The sequence below is a fragment of the Artemia sp. Qi Xiang Cuo genome, chromosome 16 (genome assembly GCF_049724085.1).
Source record: "Artemia sp. Qi Xiang Cuo chromosome 16, ASM4972408v1, whole genome shotgun sequence".
Taxonomy (NCBI): Eukaryota; Metazoa; Arthropoda; class Branchiopoda; order Anostraca; family Artemiidae; genus Artemia; species Artemia sp. Qi Xiang Cuo.
Window position 1 is genome coordinate 8,627,275 of NC_142809.1, and position 20,844 is coordinate 8,648,118.

At 34.8% G+C, this 20,844-nt stretch overlaps 1 long non-coding RNA gene and 1 pseudogene across 1 annotated transcript; both read right to left on the reverse strand.

The window, feature by feature from the left end:
* Positions 1-4,399: 4,399 nt before the first annotated feature.
* LOC148942536 (uncharacterized) lies at positions 4,400-11,329 on the reverse strand. The gene is made up of 2 exons (XR_016143090.1): positions 10,249-11,329; positions 4,400-4,559 (listed from the first exon to the last, which is right to left on the reverse strand). It is a non-coding gene; the product is annotated as an uncharacterized LOC148942536 (long non-coding RNA).
* Positions 11,330-17,316: 5,987 nt separating this feature from the next.
* LOC148942537 (uncharacterized) lies at positions 17,317-18,439 on the reverse strand (annotated as a pseudogene).
* Positions 18,440-20,844: the final 2,405 nt, after the last annotated feature.

Here is a 20,844-nt window from a genome sequence, read left to right on the forward strand (position 1 = left end):
ACCTGTGTTGACTTTATTTTTCATTTTATTATTTTATGATTAGAGAGTCTAAGTGTAGAAGTTTTAACTCCTATTTTCTATCTAAAATCTTGAATTTTGTACTTTTTCCTTGAAGAGATACGGTTTTATATGTTTCGTTCCCCATGCCCAATTGTAGCAAACCAAACCTAGAAGATTAGAAGAGGGCTTATTTGATCGTGAATCACAAATATTACTGACCTTTGAGAATAACCAAAGATTGGAGGGTCGCTAGCAATTGTTCCACGCCTCTTTTTACCCATATAATGACATATCAAAATTTGGCATTATTAATTTGTTTTAAACAGTAGAAAGGTCCAATAATTTATCTTTGGGGAGGAAATGATCCCTTATAGTCCAAGAAGAAGGAACTACAAGTTACGCAGTTTTCCCACCGTTCACATATAGTATTTCTCATTGCAGAATAGGAAAAAAATTATAATGAGAAGTGGTATTTTTTGGTGGGAAGGGGGTCCTTGAGTGGTATAAAGCCCTTCCGGGGGAATAATTTTCCATGGTAAAATTCAGGGAAATTTCTGAGCCAAATTTTACACAGAAAGCAGGAAAGGATTTCTTGTCAAAATTTGAAAAACAATCGGAAATTACATTTATAAAACCAAGTTTTAAGCTTAAGAGAAACAAGAGCCATTTTAAATATGAGTGGAGCGGCTCCTTTCTCAACCCTTGCTCTTTAAGCTCGTCAGTTTTTGTTATCGTTCTATGACTCGTTCCTTTAGGATTGAGTCATAGAACACAAGGGCTGTTGAATTTGAAGTATTTTTAAAAAACTTGCTTTTCAAACAGTTCGTGGTAACGAACTGTAAGTAAGGAGCGACCCGGCTCAATGGTAACCGAAACTCTAAAAAACGGAATTTGGTACCAATAGATACATCAAAAGAATCAGATTTTAATTCTGATTTCAAATATATAAGTTTCATCAAGTTTAATGTTACTCATCAAAAGTTACGCGCCTGAGAAAATTTGGCTGGTTTTCGAAAAAACGGGGAAAGACCCCCTAAAAGTAATTGAACCTTAATGAAATTCACACCATCATATTTAGCGTATCAGAAAACACTACTGTAAAGGTTTCAAGCTCCTATCTACAAAAATGTGGACTTTTGCATTTTTTGCCAGACGAAAGATCACGGGTGCGTGTTTATTTGTTTTTTTTCCCAGGGGTAATCGTATTGACCCAGTGGTCCTAGAATATCGTAAGAGGGCTCATTGGAATGGAAATTAAAAGTTCTAGTCCCCTTTTTAAGTGACCAAAAAAAATTGGAGGGCAGCTAGGCCCCCTCCCACGCTCATTTTTTTCTCAAAGTCACCCAATTAAAATTTTGAGATAGCCATTTTGTCCAGCATAGTCGAAAATCTAATAAATATGTCTTTTACGATGACTTAATCCCCCACAGTTCCCAGGGGATGGGCTGCAAGTTTTTAACTTGGCCAATTGATTACCTCGTGTATTGTTTCTGGGTAAGTTTACAGACATTGTCCGGACGAATTTTTTTCGGGTGGGGGGGGGCGGGAGGAGGGGCTATCTATTATAATTAAACGGCGTTTGTGATTCAGGGGTTTGTAAATTAAAAAATTTTTAACTTTTAACGTAAAGAGCATGGTATTGACTAAGGGGAGAACCCCATCATATACGTAATAAAAAAAAACAATAAAAAAAAACAAGCGATACGGCTCAATATTAATCGAAACTTTTAAAAACGGAACTTTGATGTCAATAAATGTATCAAAAGAATGGGCTTATAATGCTGATTCTAAATATATGAATTTTATTAAGTTTAGTATTACTCATCAAAGGCTAAGAGCCTGAGAAAATTTACCTGATTTTTTATAGATGGGGGAAACATCCCCTAAAAGTGAAAAAAATTTAGTGAAAATCACACCGTCAGATTCAGCGTGACAGAAAACCCTATAACATAGGTTTCAAGCTCATATCTGCAAAAATCTGCAACTGTGTATTTTTTGCCAGAAGAAAAATATACGAATATAGAAGTTCGTTACGTAAATTAATTTGTAAATTACGTCAGAACCAAATTTAGAGAGCCATTTAGCAAAAGAAAAGTAAATTTTTTATGAAAATTTTGTTTACTTATTTAATGCCGGCGAGCAAAAATGAAAGCTTCATGAACTAAAAAACGATCAGAAATTAAATAAAAAAAAACAAGTTTTTTAAACTGAAAGCAAGGAGCGCAACTAAAACTTAAAATTAATAGACAATATTCCGTACATGAAAGGGGCTTTCCCCTCCTCAACGCCTCGCTCTTTACGCTCAAGTTTTTATTGTTTAAAAAAAAAAGTTGTGAGAAAGTCAAAATTTAGCGTGAAGAGTGCGGCGTTGCGGCGGGCACAGCCCCTTTCATATACGGAATAATTTCTGTTCTTTTTAATTTTTAATGTCGCTCCTTACTTTCAGTTTGAAAAACTTGTTTTTTTTATTTAATTATAGTAAATAGCGAGGATTGAGAATGCAACTGTAACGGCAAAAGATCTGATCATTTTAAGTTTTAACATTGCTCTTTACTTTCAGTTTAAAAAAGTTGTCTTTTCATTTGTTGAAAAGACATTTGTTTCATTTGTTGACGAACAGAAATTATTCCGTATATGAAAGGGGCTGTGCCCTCTTCAACGCCTCGCTCTTTACGCTAAAGTTTTTATTGTTTAAAAAAAAGAGTTGTGAGAACGTCAAACCTTAGCGTAAAGAGCGAGGCATTGAGGAGGGCACAGCCCCTTTCATATACGGAATAATTTCTGTTCGTTTTAAGATTTAATGTCGCTCCTTATTTTCAGTTTAAAAAACTTTTTTTTATTTAAAGTCTGCGAAAGCGGAGGGTTTGGGGGGGCGGCAGCCCCCCAACTGTGCCTCCTAATCCCTGTACTTTTTAAGGTTCAACCTTGTAACTCAGCTTCTTTAACTCTTTAGAAAACGTAGTTTTTTTCAAATAATTAAATTATATAAAAGGGGAAAACTGAGTTTTTTAAGTGGAAGTAATAAGCTTCTTTACAACAAAAATATTTGTCATTTTTTTTTAAAATAAAGTAAAAAAAAACCTAAATATAATATAAGGTAAAAGTCTGAATAGAATATAACGAAGTGGATTTTTGAATGAAATAAACAACGGTTATCAAAACATAAATGAACCGGAATTGTCCTGCAAATGAAAAGGGTCATAGTTACAAACCTCTAAGTTTTTTATGCTAGTTTTTTTTTCATTAAGACTTTTCGTTATTCGTATCGGTTTTAAACAATAAAATTCGTGGTTTGTTTGGAGGAGAATCAATTATCAGAACATTTGTAATCGTAATTATTCTCAAATTCTCAGCGTTACAATTATAATCTTCTCAACACATTTTTGGCATTTAATATCTTAGATGGTTTTCAATTGTTGAAGTTCTTGCACTAGCTTCGTTAAAGAAGTTTTGCTCTGTTATTCTGAGAGTTAATAAAATGGAAAAATCATTTATAAAAATAAAAACGAGTCATTTATAAATTTTAATTGTGAAGCTAAAACCTCGCTTATACTTTGCCACAGCTGTTTTAAAGCTATATTTATAAATTTGTTATTTTATAACATAAAAACAGAAGGTTCAAATCATTATAATGTTTTAGCTGATTTATAGCTAATTGTTGCTGTTATCAACTAGTTTCTAAAGTTAATTTCATCCAAAGAGCATGTCCTTGCTTGTTCATTTTCTTCATAAATAATTTATTTATTTAATACAAAAATATAGAAAAATTGTGCGGAGAATATTTGTAAGTCGGAAAATGTCGATTGGAGTAGTAATATTACGATAAAATTTGTGTCTGCTTTGCCTAATTAGTCACAACTATGTATTTTTAATTTAAAGGAATAATATTAAGAGAAATTAAGTACGTGACAAAAAAATATTCTGTTTTTTTTTTGGAACACCTATTTTCGAACATTTAATTTGGCATCCAACGTCATTACCTTATAAAAAGGCTATTACTAGTGAATGCAACAAATTTTTTGTCAGATGTAAATTTTATTAAATACTGGGGATATACAAAAATATATTTTCTTTTTAATTCCCACAATGTGACAAGAATTAAAACGCAAAAATATGGACTAAATTGCTTTGTTTCAACCTATGATTCATAATCTGAATGTGTTCCAAAAAAGTATTTATATTTGAAAAATAACCCTTATAGATGGCATCTTTTACAAAGCATGAAACCAACCTATTCCATTGAACTAATTTATTTTTCTTAAGATGAAAAATATATTTATTTTGAACATATAATTACCTAATTTGATTGTCCGTTTTTAAAGTTAATCTTTAACCTAATAAGTCAAAAATAAAATAGATATTTACAAAAAATAAAAAGGCAAAAAAAACGCCACAGCTTCTTTAAAGTTCTTTGCTAAGCAAAGGACATTATTAAAAAAATGTGCAACTTATAAAATTTCACTACAATCATTCAAAACCTTCATCCATTATTATGCATTATTTCGTTCTTCATTCATTCTTTCCAGTATTCTTGTAGGATCTTTCTGAATCCCTATGTCCTGAAAATATTGTTATTAATTAATTAATCGCTTCAATAGTATAAGAAACTAAATATAGCATAAGGTAAAAGTCTAAATGCAATATAACGAAGTGGATTTTTGAATGAAATAAACAACGGTCATCAAAACATAAATGAACAGGGAATGTCTAGTAAATGAAAAGGGTCATGGTTACAAACCTCTAACCTAATTATGGTAGTTTGTTTTTTCCAATAGGACTTTTTGTTATTCGTATGTTTTAAACAATAAAATTTGTGGTTCGTTTTGAAGGAGAATCAATTACCAGAACATTTTTAATCATAATTATTCTCAAATTTTCTATTGCTCTTTAGCCCAAGAAACGAATCTATAACTATCTCCAAAAAATTAACTACTGATGTTTTCATATACTTTTACTTAGTCAAAGACGTGAGATTTAATGGAAACCAAAACACTCTCTCCCCAAAATATTCATTTTATTTTGCATAATGTTTCTGAAGTAACCCATAGATCTAAATGGGTTCTGTTTTTTTTTTTTTTTTTCTACTAAGATGTACTTTTGCATAATAGCGGCGTATAGACAGAAATTATCATAATACAGATTATCATTTTATTTATTTTTAACGTAAAATAAAACTAATTTGAAATTTAAGAAAGTAAAATCAAGGAGAAGCAGCAAGAACTGTCGCATTCTGAGATGATATAATGTCATAAAAAAATTAAATACTCTAACTAATGAGCAAAATAAAACATTTTTTTCTTATCGCTATTTATTTCTATCATTCTATCGAAGTTCCTAAATCAAAAATGTTTTAATACTGCGTCATATGTTTCCATAATATTATACGGATTTCATTGAGGGGGATAACGCAAAAGTGCACTGAGGTCTTGTGCCATTGACAGGGAAAGTTAGAGTAACTCAATAACCGTTTTGTAGCCACTTCTCTCTGTTGTAAAATTGTGTTTAATCTCATTGCCTCTGTTTCACATTTTCATGCCAAAAAAATGTATTCCTTAATGTTTAACATTATAAGAGTGTGGATGACTATGTCTGAACCAAAGGGCTATATCTGATCTAATCTTAAAGTACGAAGGACATCAAACTTAAAGCTTTTTTCCTCCCCGGTTCCATCTTAGGTCTAATCAGTGGTTTCCTTGGGCGGTTCCTTGGGTCTTAGGCAGCTTTCTTGGATGTATTATAATTGTTTCTACGGTTCGCTTTGGGTTGTTATAACATTCTCAAGGTTAGAATCCCTGCTTAAAGCTTCACCAAACAAAGTATTTTTAAGTAAATTAAGTCTTTCAAATGACAGCATTATTAGGACAATTTTTCAAGGGGAATCGTCCAAAAATATTTTAAGGGGGGATTTTCAGAAAGGATATAATTGTCTGGAGAGACTTTTACGGGGGGGGGGGTGGTAGTTTACAGGTTACAACATTTAAAGAAAAAGTTTACCGTGAATGAAGTGAATTTTTAATTAATATAAAACAAGATATAACGGCATTATTTTAAAAATGATCAGAAACTTAATAAAAAAAGTAAGGAGCAGCCCTAAACTGAAAACAACGGGAAATTATTTCATATATAAGTGAGTTTGACTATTTGTCCCAACTTTTTAAGAGCGACTCCTGAAACCCAAAGGGTAACGTAAATTAAGATAAAGGATGCTGCACTAGATCCTTAAGGTCCATCCCGGCGGTGCTGATCTCCTTCTCAAGGCCTGTCAGCCAGAAAGTGCAAGGGGGGATGAAAGCCAGCCACCCTAGGCTTTCGCACACCTTTCCTGTTTACCTTCCCCAGATTTCTCCAGGTACCCATTTGGAGCTTGGTCAACTCTGACTGAGCTTACTGAATCACGCCAAACTAAACCCCGTCCCAAACCAAATACTTGGATAGACTAGGATTGGAACCCTCACCCTTTCGGACAAGAGCTCCTAAATATAGCGCACCAATCCGCTCGGCTAGGACCCCAAAGCGTATGTAATTAGGATGAAAAGCTCTTTTAAAAGGACCAAAAACAAATATCATAAATAGCGAGGTATCGAGGAGCAAGGTAAAGAGCAAAGTTTCACCCCCCTTATTCATGGAATAATTCCTGTTCTATTTTAGTTTTAATCCTGGTCCTAATTTTCAATTGAAAAAAATTTTTTTTAATTTAATTTACACAAAAAAGAATGGACAGTTCATAGAATAAAAATAAGCACAAACTAGAAATTGAATCTTTGAATATGGCTATGTATTGTACATGTTTGACAAACAACTTTTAGAACTAGGGCAATTATGTGAACAATTTAGAGAGCATTAACTTGAATAAGTAAGTATCCTTACAGCTAGTATTGAATCTGAATGAGTTCTTGACCTATCAGATATATTTGGCAAAGAAAAACTCGTATTTATAAGAGTCCCAAAGTTAATATTAACTTTGTTTTGGGGACGGTGTGGCTTCAAAATTATAATTGCTGCAAAGGTTAACCATAATTGAATATACCTTACAATACATTTAGGTTGTAGTGTTTGACGTCAATAAGCCACTTACTGTTGACCTACTACAAAAAACATATACAATATTGCTTTTTGACTCTTTGCAAGACGATAACAGTTGACAAAATAGATGGCTCTTATTGAATTGCTATATAATCAATAGAAAAATTCGTGAATCTAAAAAAAGGCATTTTGCCTATGTCCGTAGATGCATTCATCAACATTATTTAAATCTAATCAAATTGGGTTGAGTGTCTCGCTTTATTTACTATGTTTTATGGCACAGATAAAGGAATAGTATTACTAGCATTACAACTACCTCTTGGTACGTTATAAATCATTCATTTACAAAACAATCGAATCTTAAATACTAATAAAATAGTTGACAATCAACAGTAAAGAAATTGGAGCGAAGAGACATCAATATTATAGAGTTGACATGTATTTATTATTTGCAACTTTCATAGAATATATAAAATACGCATTTTTAAATGTTAACAAATAACTCTGAATGTGGCAACATTAATTGAATCTGCTTATTCCAAAAATTTCATTAAGCGTACACACGCTTTTGAAAGCATCGCGGGATCTCTTGTTTCATTGCTGTAGTTAATTATGAAGAAAAGAACTGGATAAATAATGCTTAAAGGAAGCTCCTTAGAATCTATTACTTATTAAAATATAATCCTGATATGGTAAAAAAACGAACAAAGATAGGACTAAGCCTGAAAACAAACAAAAATAAGATGTACATGGTTTTTTCCCTTAGAATTGATAGTAGAAAGTTAAGATGACATCAACTCATTGAGCTGTGAAGGATTTTCTATATTTAGGACTTAGGAAAAAGTTTTCCCCTGGTATTGGAGGATTAACATAAGGGGTTCACCACTTTTAAAGGCAAAAGTGGCGCAAAGGGGTTGCTATGCCACTTACTGGAGGGGGAGATCCCTCGTCGGCCAAAATAGTGGGATTTCCGTGGTTACTCCAACGGTTCCGTTCATACTAGCGTGATCAGATGGTCCAGGGCCACTTTTAAAAGCCAAGGTTTACCGATAAGATTTCTAACTATCTCTTTAGACTCAACCTAGGCTGAAAAGTTAAAAGAGTACATAGTATAAAAAAAGGTCTTATTGTATTCACTTCACACTGTATAAGAACTGATTTAAAAAAAGACTCTTTCTCCCAGCCCGCTCCGCTAGACGGGTGACTGCGACATGGGGTATGGGGTGGTAAATTAATTCTTCCAGCCAATCCTAGGTCTTTGCCAAGAATGGCAAAGATTTGCATCTTATCTCACAGTCAGTCACTTTATTGAGGTTAGTGATGAACCAGGAGAAACCAAAAATATTCTCAAGAAGAAAGCTATCACAAAACTCCTAGGTGATGACATCTTGAAAACAGCTATAACTAAACTATCTTCCATCAAAAAGGACATATATTCCACATCAAAGATGTTTAAGCCTTTTTACTCAACTGATAATCAAATCGACGCCATTGCCCTAGTCAAAGGCAATAAATCTAATAAAAAACGGCAAACTTTCCATCCCAATCAAAAAGTACCACCAATGATAATTCGTCGGCTGAATAAGAATTTCAGTATTCAAATCAAGCAAATGATGAAACTTCGACCACAATGGATATTTAAATGTATATTATGCAAGATTTTGCGTTTCTCACAAAATTATTACTGTGCAATAATGTTGTTTTAACTATTATGATGACCAAAATAATCTGCACAACAGCCCTAGAGCTAGCCCTGATAGCCCCTTAATCCGATTTAACTGTCAATATCTCGACACTTTATATTTTGCAAAAAATGTGAAACCTAATCTCTTTAAAGGGACAGAACTTAATATAATCTGCTTTAACATCAAAAGCATAAGAGAGAAATGGACTAATTTTCAAGATTTAATTTTAATTAACGGTTACTGCCCTTTCGACGTAATTGGAATAACGGAGACGTGGCTTTCAGAACTTGATGATACTAATGAATTTTCCCTCCCTGGCTTTCAAGCTATTCATATTGAAAGAAAATTAACCAAGTCCTCTTTTGGCATTTCTCTTTACATTCACCAGGCTATTACACTGTGAATCCTTATTCTCACAACCTATAAATAATAGATGCATTTATTCAATAATTGTTGATATAAGTGTTGACGACAATTATTTTATTTTTTCATTGTTTTATAAACCACCCTCATTTCCGACACCTTTCTTTTGTAATCTTTTTGATGACTTTTCTAGTTTTATTAATTCATCACAAAAGAAGGCAATAGTTTTTGAGGACTTCAATTGTAATTTACTAAATGTTAGCAGTAATAATGATTGTGATATCTTCTTTGAAACATTTACCTCAAGTGGTCTTCTTCCGACAATCCTTTTTCCTACTAGAGTTGATCCTATGAGGTCTACCACTACTGTAATTGATAACATTTTTGTAGCCACTTCCTTGGGAAACCACCCGTCCTCCAAAATAATATTCTCTGACCTGTCAGACCACTTTCTAATCTATCCCTCCCTACCCTTCCAACCAACTATTAAACACCCTAGAACTAATATCCCTACGTCTAAAAGGATATATAATATTGTGAATATGAACCGGTTCACCGATCGTCTGAAATAATTTGACTGGTCAAAGGTTTTGGATTGTCAGGATGTTAATTCAGCCACAAATGGTTTTACACAGGGACTCAGTCATCTTATCAGTTCAACCTTTCCAGTCTTTAAATCAAACCGAAAAACTAACTATATACACCCCTGGATTTCCAATATCCTTATAATCTATTCATATTTTAAAAATGACCTAGATAAGTTGGCATGCAAAACCAGTCGCGTTATTGGCCTAACTAATTATAAAAATTACAAAAACTATATACAAAACTATTCCGTTAAGCAAAAAAAAAAATAATATTATTCAAAAATAACTCACTGCAAAGGGAACTAGCGAGGAAAATTACAACATCATATTCATCATATTTGATAACCCTATTTTATAAGTTTCAAGTCCCTATACACCATAATACGGAATTTTACATTTTTACCACAAGAAAGATCTCGAATGCATGTTACTTTGTTTCTTTAATTTCTTCCCCTAGGGTGACCACATGGAAACAGTGATCCTATAAGCTCAGAAGACGGTTCATATACCATTGATGCCAAACAAAATTGGGCGCGATATAATCAACCTCGTGAAAAAGCTGTTTTAAAGTATAAAAAAGGTGGACTTGCCCTTATCGAAAGTAGAATACTTTTGAAACTTCATTTGAAAGGCCATTTCTTGGCCAAACATCAACATTTTGACACTCCTGAAAAGCCAAATTTTGTTTCGAATTTTACTTCAAATTTGACATCTTTCAATGCAAAGCAGCTAGTTGCTCTTCCCTTTCTCGAACAGCAGCAAGTTCATGAAAATGAATAAGGTCAGTTTCCTTATAATTTTTTGATACGATAAAATAATACTATTGGGCATTACGCGCTACCTAATAATCGAGCTACGACTAGTGCTACCTGGGTTTTGTTGGGGTGATATGAGAAAATGGGCTAAAATTTACCGACAACTAAATAATCCAGCATTTCATGTGTGGATTTTTGCAAACTGTCAGTGAGAACTGCATCCTAGATAATATTTATGGCGCTTGGGTCGGTTGCAACCTGACCAAGAGGTATCTTATTGCTCTTTTCTTGGGTATTATTATTTTGTTTGAAAAAGTATGTGATGCGTGAAAACAAATTTTGCACAGAGCAGGAAAGACCCTTTCTTGGCCCACTAGTGCTACCTGGGTTTTGTTGGGGTGATATGAGAAAATGGGCTAAAATTTACCGATACCAAAATAATCCAGCATTTCATTTGTGGTTTTTTGCAAACTGTCAGTGGAGAACTGCGTCCTAGAGAATATTTATGGCGCTTGGGTCGGTTGCAACCTGACCAAGAGGTATCTTATTGCTCTGTTCTTGGGTATTATTATTGTGATAGAAAAAGTATGTGATGCGTGCAAACAATTTTTGCACAGAGCAGGAAAGACCCTTCCTTGGCCCACTAGTGCTACCTGGGTTTTGTTGGGGTGATATGAGAAAATGGGCTAAAATTTACCGACAACTAAATAATCCAGCATTTCATGTGTGGTTTTTTGCAAACTGTCAGTGGAGAACTGCATCCTAGAGAATATTTTTGGCGCTTGGGTCGGTTGCAACCTGACCAAGAGGTATCTTATTGCTCTGTTCTTGGGTATTATTATTGTGTTTGAAAAAGTATGTGATGCGTGCAAACAATTTTTGCACAGAGCAGGAAAGACCCTTACTTGGCCCACTAGTGCTACATGCGATTTGGTGGTGTGATATGAGAAAATGGGCTAAAATTTACCGACAACTAAATAATCCAGCATTTCATTTGTGGTTTTTTGCAAACTGTCAGTGTGTACTGCGTCCTATAAGAATTTTCATTCCCTTGGGTATGGTTCACCAATAACATGAGGTAACTTTTTTCTCTGGTATTGTGTATTAATATTGTGTTTGAAAAAGTATGTGATGAGTGCAAACAATTTTTGCACAGAGCAGGAAAGACCCTTCCTTGGCCCACTAGTGCTACCTGGGTTTTGTTGTGGTGATATGAGAAAATGGGCTAAAATTTAACGACACCTAAATAATCCAGCATTTCATTTGTGTTTTTTTGAAACTGTCAGTGGAGAACTGCGTCCTAGAGAATATTTATGGCGCTTGGGTCGGTTGCAACCTGACCAAGAGGTATCTTATTGCTCTGTTCTTGGGTATTATTTTTGTGTTTGAAAAAGTATGTGAGGCGTGCAAACAATTTTTGCACAGAGCAGGACAGACCCTTTCTTGGCCCACTAGTGCTACCTGGGTTTTGTTGGGGTGATATGAGAGAATGGGCTAAAATTTACCGACAACTAAATTATCAAGCATATCAATTGAGGTTTTTAGGAATGATTCAGTGGAGAAAAGAGAAATATAGACTATTTATTTCGCTAGGGTCGGTTGCAACCTGACAAAGAGGTATCTTATAGCTCTGTTCTTGGGTATTATTATTGTGTTTGAAAAATTGTGTGATGCGTGCAAACAATATTTGCACAGAGCAGGAAAGACCCTTGCTTGGCCCACTAGTGCTACCTGGGTTTTGTTGGGGTGATATGAGAAAATGGGCTATAATATACCGACAACTAAATAATCCAGCATTTCATTTGTGGTTTTTTGCAAACTGTCAGTGGAGAACTGCGTCCTAGAGAATATTTATGGCGCTTGGGTAGGTTGCAACCTGACCAAGAGGTATCTTATTGCTCTGTTCTGGGGTATTATTATTGTGTTTGAATAAGTATGTGATGCGTGCAAACAATTTTTGCAAAGAGCAGGAAAGACCCTTTCTTGGCCCACTAGTGCTACCTGGGTTTTGTTGGGGTGATATGAGAAAATGGTCTAAAATTTACCGACAACTAAATAATCCAGCATTTCATTTGTGGTTTTTTGCAAACTGTGAGTGGAGAACTGCGTCCTAGAGAATATTTATGGCGCTTGGGTCGGTTGCAACTTGACCAAGAGGTATCTTATTGCTCTGTTCTTGGGTATTATTATTGTGTTTGAAAAAGTATGTGATGCGTGCAAACAATTTTTGCACAGAGCAGGAAAGACCATTCCTTGGCCCACTAGTGCTACCTGGGTTTTGTTGGGGTGATATGAGAAAATGGGCTAAACTTTACCGACAACTAAATAATCCAGCATTTCATTTGTGGTTTTTTGCAAACGGTCAGTGAGAACTGCGTCCTAGATAATATTTCTGGCGCTTGGGGCGGTTTCAACCCGACCAAGAGGTATCTTATAGCTCTGTTCTTGGGTATTATTATTGTGATTGAAAAAGTATGTGATGCGTGCAAACAATTTTTGCACAGAGCAAGAAAGACCCTTCCTTGGCCCACTAGTGCTACCTGGGTTTTGTTGGGGTGATATGAGAAAATGGGCTAAAATTTACCGACAACTAAATAATCGAGCATTTCATTTTTACCGACAACTAAATAATCTTCAATGGAGTGTAGAACTTTTTGCTACTGTATATTACCTTTAAAGTACTTTGGACAAATTAGGCAGACGATTCAATAATAAAGAGAATCAGTGTGCTGAGCCGGAGAGGTGTCAGATATAAATAAAAGTACAAAGTTGTTAACTAGTGAAAACCCATTTGGCAATAGTATAGAAAAAAGAAGTTTTTGTTCGAGAATGATTATATTTTAAATTAACCCTTTCTTTGATTATTATTTTCTTTGTAAAAAATTAATATATAACATCACCCTGTTGTCACGTCCCCGCCACGTTGAGGCGACACTGATAGTACTTTTGATTTTGTTTTGATTTTGTGGAGTATATACGTATTATTTAAAAAAATACGCAGTACATAGTTATACATTTAAATAAAATCAAAAGTAAAAGGGAAGGCCCACCACCACAACTACCACTGAAGCTATAAGCGATAAAACTGTAATCAAACTGCAATCAATAAAAAGAAAAATAATGACCCTTTGAATTTCAGATTAGGCATTACTTTTGAATTAGATATAAAAACTAAATTTGTTTTGTATGTTTCTTTTTTGGTCTTTAATGTTGTTAATTTTCATCTAATGAAAGATTTGGGTAAAAAAGAAGACAAATGAAGAATTAGAAAATTATAATGCTTGAGAACATTGAATCAACAGTGCTGAACCACAGTTGAAAAAAATTGGAAGATAACAAAATTAGGCAATATTCTAAAGCTAATCTTAAAAACTCTACTAACATCAAATGTTATATTCGTGGATAATAAATAATAATTAGTAATGAATCATTATTGCAACTTAACATAAGTTCTATTCTTTGATTCTGTTTCATAGTTTTTACTTCTTATTTCAGTTCCCTTTCAGTTTGAAAAAAATATATGATAATAATTGTAAAATCATCTTGATTTCTGGAATAAAAATACTATGATATGCGAATAAAATATATTTCTAGAGTAAAAAAATTAGTTTTTTCCTAATGCTGTTTGTATGTAACCTGCATGTTTTGCAATATTCATCTCACCTCGCTCACTTCCCAGAATATTTGAATAGTTTCATAATACAGCGAATAATTTCATAATAAAGTATATTCTAAAACTAATTAATACACAATGAAAAATGAATATCCAATAAATACAAACTGTCGATTAGAAAAGCACCTAGAAACTACAAACTAAAAAGCTCTTAATAACCATGCAAAAAGAAAAATCGAGAAGAGAGGGAGGAGAGTGAGGAGGAGGAGAGAAAAATAGATATTACTTCAACTCATGGTGAAGTTGGAATCAATTATATGAAAACAAATTTAGTAGCTTTAGCAGTTGATTTCAATCTTTTATTATGACCCAAGCACCTATAATATAAAACACACAAAAATCAAAACAAAGCACATGAGGTAGCATTAACACTTGCAAAGGGAAAGCAAATTCTGGCTAAGAAGGTAATAGTACATATTGCTTCTTCTCGATTAAGCTGTCTATAGAGAGGTGGTCGAAGTTTGGTCTAACTCACTCTGAAAGTATTCGTGTTGATGGGTTTTACAAGTACCTTTGCTAGTGTTCAATAAGCTCTGATTATATTTCCTTTAGACCGGTCGTAACGTCTCTTCTGTATTGCTTGTTGAGCAACCCGGATTTATCAATGAAGTATAGATTTTGCCCGTTTGCGGTGGATTGCAGGTTTCATATGGATGGGAGGAGTGACGTGTTGGTGTTATGACAAGAGGCAAAGAACTTGGCTTAGAGGCAGAGGTGATCCCATCTTTGGCGATTCGTAACTCTTTTCTAGTCCCTTCTTATAATAAGTCATTGGGAACTAGATTACTACTCCGTAGTCACTAAACTTTTGAGATTACTTAAAGTTGTGAAGGATAGGTCTGGGTTACATGACTAGAGTTTCTTCCGATTAAGAGCCTGGCTGCTCTTCTTAACAACTATGAACTTGGATTATCGCTAAATAGCATTAGTGAAATATATTAAAAATTCATCCTTGAACAACGAATCTAAAAGACAAAAACTTTTTATTGCACATTCAAGTTTTATTAATAAATAATTTAAAAACATTATTAAAACACATTATTCATAGGGCACTGAAATCAATATTATATATGTGAGAAAGGGTTATTTTAAACCTGTCATTATCACTTAAGTGTTTTCTGACGTTTCAATACCTCGATGTTGGAACCTTCGGTCCTGGGTTTTTTTTTCAGATAAATGTCTTTCCTTGTTTCTTTTCTTTTGAGTTCTTTAATTATCTCTTTCCCATCTGTTGAAATTATCAATTTTCTCTAAATATTGGCTGCGCCATTTTTCATTTCTTTAACTAAGTATGTTGTTAAAACCACAAGGTTTTAAGTGCGCAGTTACGGGTGACCCATCATAGCTAAAGTTACTTTCAGATAACAAGTTTGGTCCGTATTGTCGAGGGGTGAAAGAAAGGGCATAAAGCTGATTCATTCGAAGTAAGTTGGCTTGATTCATTCGAAGTAAGTTGATTCATAATCTTGGACTTTTTAGCCTAGGTGGAGTATGGCAGCCTAAAGAAGGGCTGAGATTATATTATTTGAAGTAGGAAAAGAGTTGCGAGGCATACCGTCATTTACTACATAGACAGGGGGTCCGTTTACCCTCCGATGAGATAGTTAGAGATTTTAGTGGTGACTCAGTGTGGATGCATTCTTGGTATAGAGTTTAACCGTTTGACCAGTCAATCACGTTACCAGACGTACTACCATACTCTATATTTAAGGAACAGTAGTGGTAAGTGCGAGCATTCCATTACAATATTTGTCTCCAGAGAGACTTCCCCTCTAGTAAGTGATGGAGCACCTTTTTTGCGAAGATATCTGGTGGTAGTCGTGGCTTACCACTAGAAACCTAATTGGTATTATTATTTGAACATTGGGAACATACCATTTCCTGTGGTAGAACGTGATAGTCCAAGGCGAAACACGCCACTGTGTCACTCCATGGTTGGCAAACGACACCTTTCTGGCCCAATCTAGCATTCCTAAGGCATTTTCAGACAGTTTCCACCAAAAGAACCACGTAAACTAGACTTAATCTTAAAGAATTATACACTACATCGTTTAAACTTAAAGAAAATTCACAATAGCGTTTCTGTTGATGATTTGTGATAAAATCAGCCAGCAGGGCACAATGTATCTTTCTAGTGGCAACCTCTGGTACCCGTCATCATCACTTGAGCGTTTTCTGGTGTGTGGATATCACAATATATATATATATTTTTATTTGAACTGTGGGAACATACTATTTCATTGCTAGAGCGTGATAGTCCAGGGCAGTTCACTCCACCGTGGCACTTAATGGCTGGCAGATGTTACCCTCTGGAGCCAACTATTATTCCTAAGGTATCTTCAGACATTTTCTTGGTAAAAATGATGCTTCCAAGTGTATTTTGGTAATTTTTTGTTTAAACAGTATGATTTAGGATGTTTAGTTGTGATATTTCACGGTATAGCTTGCCCGTATCACCTGTGGTGGTGTTTCAAAGAGTATTTTGGAAGAAGATGCTTAAATTGCTGTTTCTTGGTTACGGTCATCAGCGTTAGCTTTTTTTGGTGTTTCCAAGTATGTTTTGGAAGTTTTTTTTTTGAAACGTTAGATTTAGGATGTTTAGTTTCGATGCTTCGTGGTTTAGCTTGTCTGTGTTAGCTTTGTTGGTGATTCCAAGTGTTTTAAGTTTTTGTTTGAAACGTTTGATTTAGGATGTTTAGTTTCAATGTTTCGAGGTTTACCTTGTCTGTTTTAATGCTGTTGGTGTTTCCATGCGTATTTGGAAGTTTTTCGTTTAAAACTATAAGATTTAGGATGTTTAGTTGTGCTCTCTCTTGGTTTAGCTTGTCAGTGTTAGCCCTCTTTGTGTTTCAGAGAGTATTTTGGAAGAAGTTATTTAGTTTTTCTGTTTCGTGGTTTAACATGTCTGTATTAGCTTTATTGGTTTTTCAAAGCGTTTTCTGGAAGTTTTTGTTGGAACAAATGATTTAGAATATATAGTTGTAATTTTTGTGATTTAGCGTGTCTGTTTTAGTTGTGTTGCTAATTCTAAGTGTGTTTTAGAATTTTTTCGTTTATAACATATGATTCATAATGTTTAGTCTTGCTGTTTCGTGGTTTAGCTTGTCTTTTTAATAGTTTTTGGTGATCCCAAGCGTATTTTCAAAGTTTTTTGTTTTGTGTGTCTGACTGTGTTTGTCTCTCTCTGTGTGTTGGTGTGTCTGACTGCGTGTTTGTGTATGTTTTTCTATTTAGACACAGCAGAGCCTGAAGAAGTACCTGCAGGATATTGCTTAACATTCACTACATACAACTGCTGAACAGTTCTTAAATATGAGCTACATGTTTTCTGGCATCTTTTTTCGACATTTATAACAAGTGGCTCTTCTGTCCTGTATTAAAAGAGATTCAAGTACCTGGACAGCAAATTTGATTCTATGTTTATTCATTAGTTCAATAGTTTTCTTATTTACCATTTCAGTATCCTCGTTATATAAATCTATGAATTTCTTCGATAGCGTAGATCTTCCTTTTGACGTCTTGTACTTAGAAGGTGATGGAAGATCAATTGACATTGCGCTTCCCAAATAGGTTATTTCATTTGTATAGTCTTGGTCATATTTGACAACAAGAAGCCCACAGCTTGAAGAATCTACTTGTGGAGCTATTCTGCACGAGTCAATTTCAATTTCTATATAGCGTTGATCCACTCCCTTCATCAGATTTTTTAGGTTGGAAAGAACTAGCCTCCCGTGAGCGTGGTTTAACGGCTTCTGGCTATCAAGAAGATAGAAAGTTTTCTTAGAGAAATCAAATATTCCCAAAATGAAATGATTCTTGGACTTCGTATTCGTTATATCACACATATTGACACACAATGGAACAAACAAAACACTGCAATCATTCGAAACATCACTAAAACTCTCTCTAGGCGTATCTGGGTAAGTATTCAAAGCATCAATACTTGTCAAGTTGAAAGTAGAGTCGCTATCAATAGGTCTTGCTGACGCACAGCTAGAAGTTACAAGATTCACGAGGTATGAAGCAATTCCAGTTGTGAGCCAAGTATCAGGCGTCAGTAGTGATTCAAGGTCTTGAAACAAAATTGGAAACAAGTCTGTGTCCCTCAAGGGAAAACCAGTAGCTTTCCACCAATCTAGTTTCTCTGCTTTTTCTATGATAGCAGAATCGGTAGATTTGACCACTATTACAAAAAACCCTTTTTAAATGCTGGATCACTTGCTTTGCTTCGTCATACAAATCACTTATGGGCCCTTTAAACGCGTAACCATGACAAAGGGCTGTAGGAATTATAGACTGGTTAGCTTCAACACGAAGATTCGGTCTCCTGGCCCTTTTTTGGGGTTTCAACATTTGAGGGTGGCTATGCAGCCTTTATTGAACAGGCTTCACAAAATGTAAATCTTCCGCTTGATTTGCAACTTTTTAATTATGAGGAACATCAGCTCTGTTAGAGGGGGTTTTGTAACAAAATTTAATTGAAGCTCATTCAATTATTCCTTTTTTTTCATTTCTGTAACACAAGTCGAATTTAGTCTGCTAACTTATTTTTATAATGTTAGATATCATAAATTACGAATTTTACTTTATCATAATCACCTCATACTGATCGTCACTATCAGCACTAGACGAGAAGACATAGGCTACTAGAGACTCTGCATCCGGTTGCATATTATAACAGTCCTGACTGGTTAATGAGCTTTTTATTCCAGGCCTCACGTGCCTTTTAGATCTCCCCTTCACGTTCTTGAGTGTTTTCAGCTGTATAACTGATTTTTCTGTTACTAGTGCATGACCTCGAGATCTTAAAAATGATAGTTTTCAAGGACATGCATAGATTACAAAATTACAAGAACAACCATAAACTACAACCAAACTAGTCCTCTTAGCACCCTTTGTAACAATTTTATTTCCTCTAACAGTGATTGTTTCTGTTCGTGGTGTCACAACATTAACCTTCTTTCTAGTCAGATTTGAAACAAGATACACTTGCTTTTCGTTGCAAAATGTAACATGTCCCTTTCTTCATAGAGTTTCTGATATGTCAACTAAACAACTTTGCTGGCGGTCTTCTCTTGTCGTATTTATTTAGCAAAAGGAATCTGATGCATCTACTTCTTGGACCATACGAAGAAACATTTCATTCCTCGATTCAAGTGGATCTTCTTCCTGCTTGATATGAACTACGTTTTCCTTATGTGCCTTCTCAAGGAGTCTATAATCTCCTATTCCCTTATATCCTCGAGACACGTGTGTATAATATTCATCGTCTAAACAAAGAAGGCCCAAGATACATCTGTCCAGTGGTCTATCTCGCTTGTGTTGTATAACTCTTTTCATCACAGCATTTGAATGAGTCTTTGGTCTTGTTGGTTATTCAGGAGACTGGATTAAAATCAGGAATCTGGGAAACGATGAAGGCACAATCATACTTCAACATGTCAGATTCCAGATTATCTCGAAAGTAGGTAAATGCAGGGATGGACCATTTCACGAGCCTGTCAGTTCTTATTTGGTAATACTCATCTTCACTTTTTTATCTTAGCAACTGAAGAATATCTTCTTAAACTACCTTGATATCTTCTTTAGATGCCCCAATTTTCTGAAGTGCATGTTTTGCATTGATCCGATAGTGTAGCCAGCACTGAGCAGCCTGAATAAGAAGACCTATTTTTTTTCTCGCAACCTCTATACCCTTTTCTCTATCACTCACAAAAGAATTTTGCGGTGAATTGATGCTTGGTGCTTTCTTCATTAGAACTATAAACAGCTCTTCGTGCGAATCAGCTGATCTATTTGTGTGAAGTAAAAATGCAATTGGAATCAGAGGTGTTGTCCCCTTGTGTTTAAAGTCAGGGTATTAGAATGTCGGAGCTGAAACCCAGTAATTTCCAATGTTATATTTTGTATCAGTATAGAACACTATCGGGATACCGTGTCTTACAAAGTAATCAACCTCTAAGATGGCAAATTCTGAAATACAGGTGACGGCTGCTTCTCCTTGCCCAAAAAATTTTTCTGTCACAACAAAATCAGTTTCCGTCATAAGATATCGACTTATATTTCATTTTTCTTTGGATATATTGCTTTTTCTGGCCAAAGAAAAGGTATCCTTTACCTGCCGCTGACTTCTTGGAACATTTTTCTGCAGCTCAGTCATTGTCTTGCTCCACTCGTTATCGAAATGTTCTCGGGGTGTCAGTGTTGTGGTTTTTACTAAATTTTTGGCTCTTATTAATACAAATTTCTCTGAAGGAACAAAAGAGATAGCTTTTATTCCTTTTTTCTTTTTAGGGCGTCCATGGGGGGTCACAACTGAATTTTCTGTCACAAGTAACAACATAGTGAATCACTGTGTGCAGGCAGTGATCAAAGGGACAGTTGAATACACATTGCTCATATCAAAAGATATTTCTCTTCAAATCAACCATCTTGCCTTCAATCATCTGTTGATTAACTCTCTTTCTGAAGTTTGGATGAAAAGAGGGTACAGATAATGAGTGTCCCCCACTACTTCGGCTATATTGGTAACCATCGGCTTTGAAGTCTTGTAAGTATTAAAAACTATCTGAATATACTAAAAAAATACTATCTGCAGGAGGAGAGGCTGGAACATTGTTCTTGCAGAGTCTAAACTTTGATATACGAGGTTCGTGAGCGGTTCTTAAGATTTTGGCAGACTCAGTAGATCTAAGTGCCAATTTCTTGGTTTCGTAAATATGTGGGTCCACTGGATTAGGAAGTGAGGCGCCATGTAT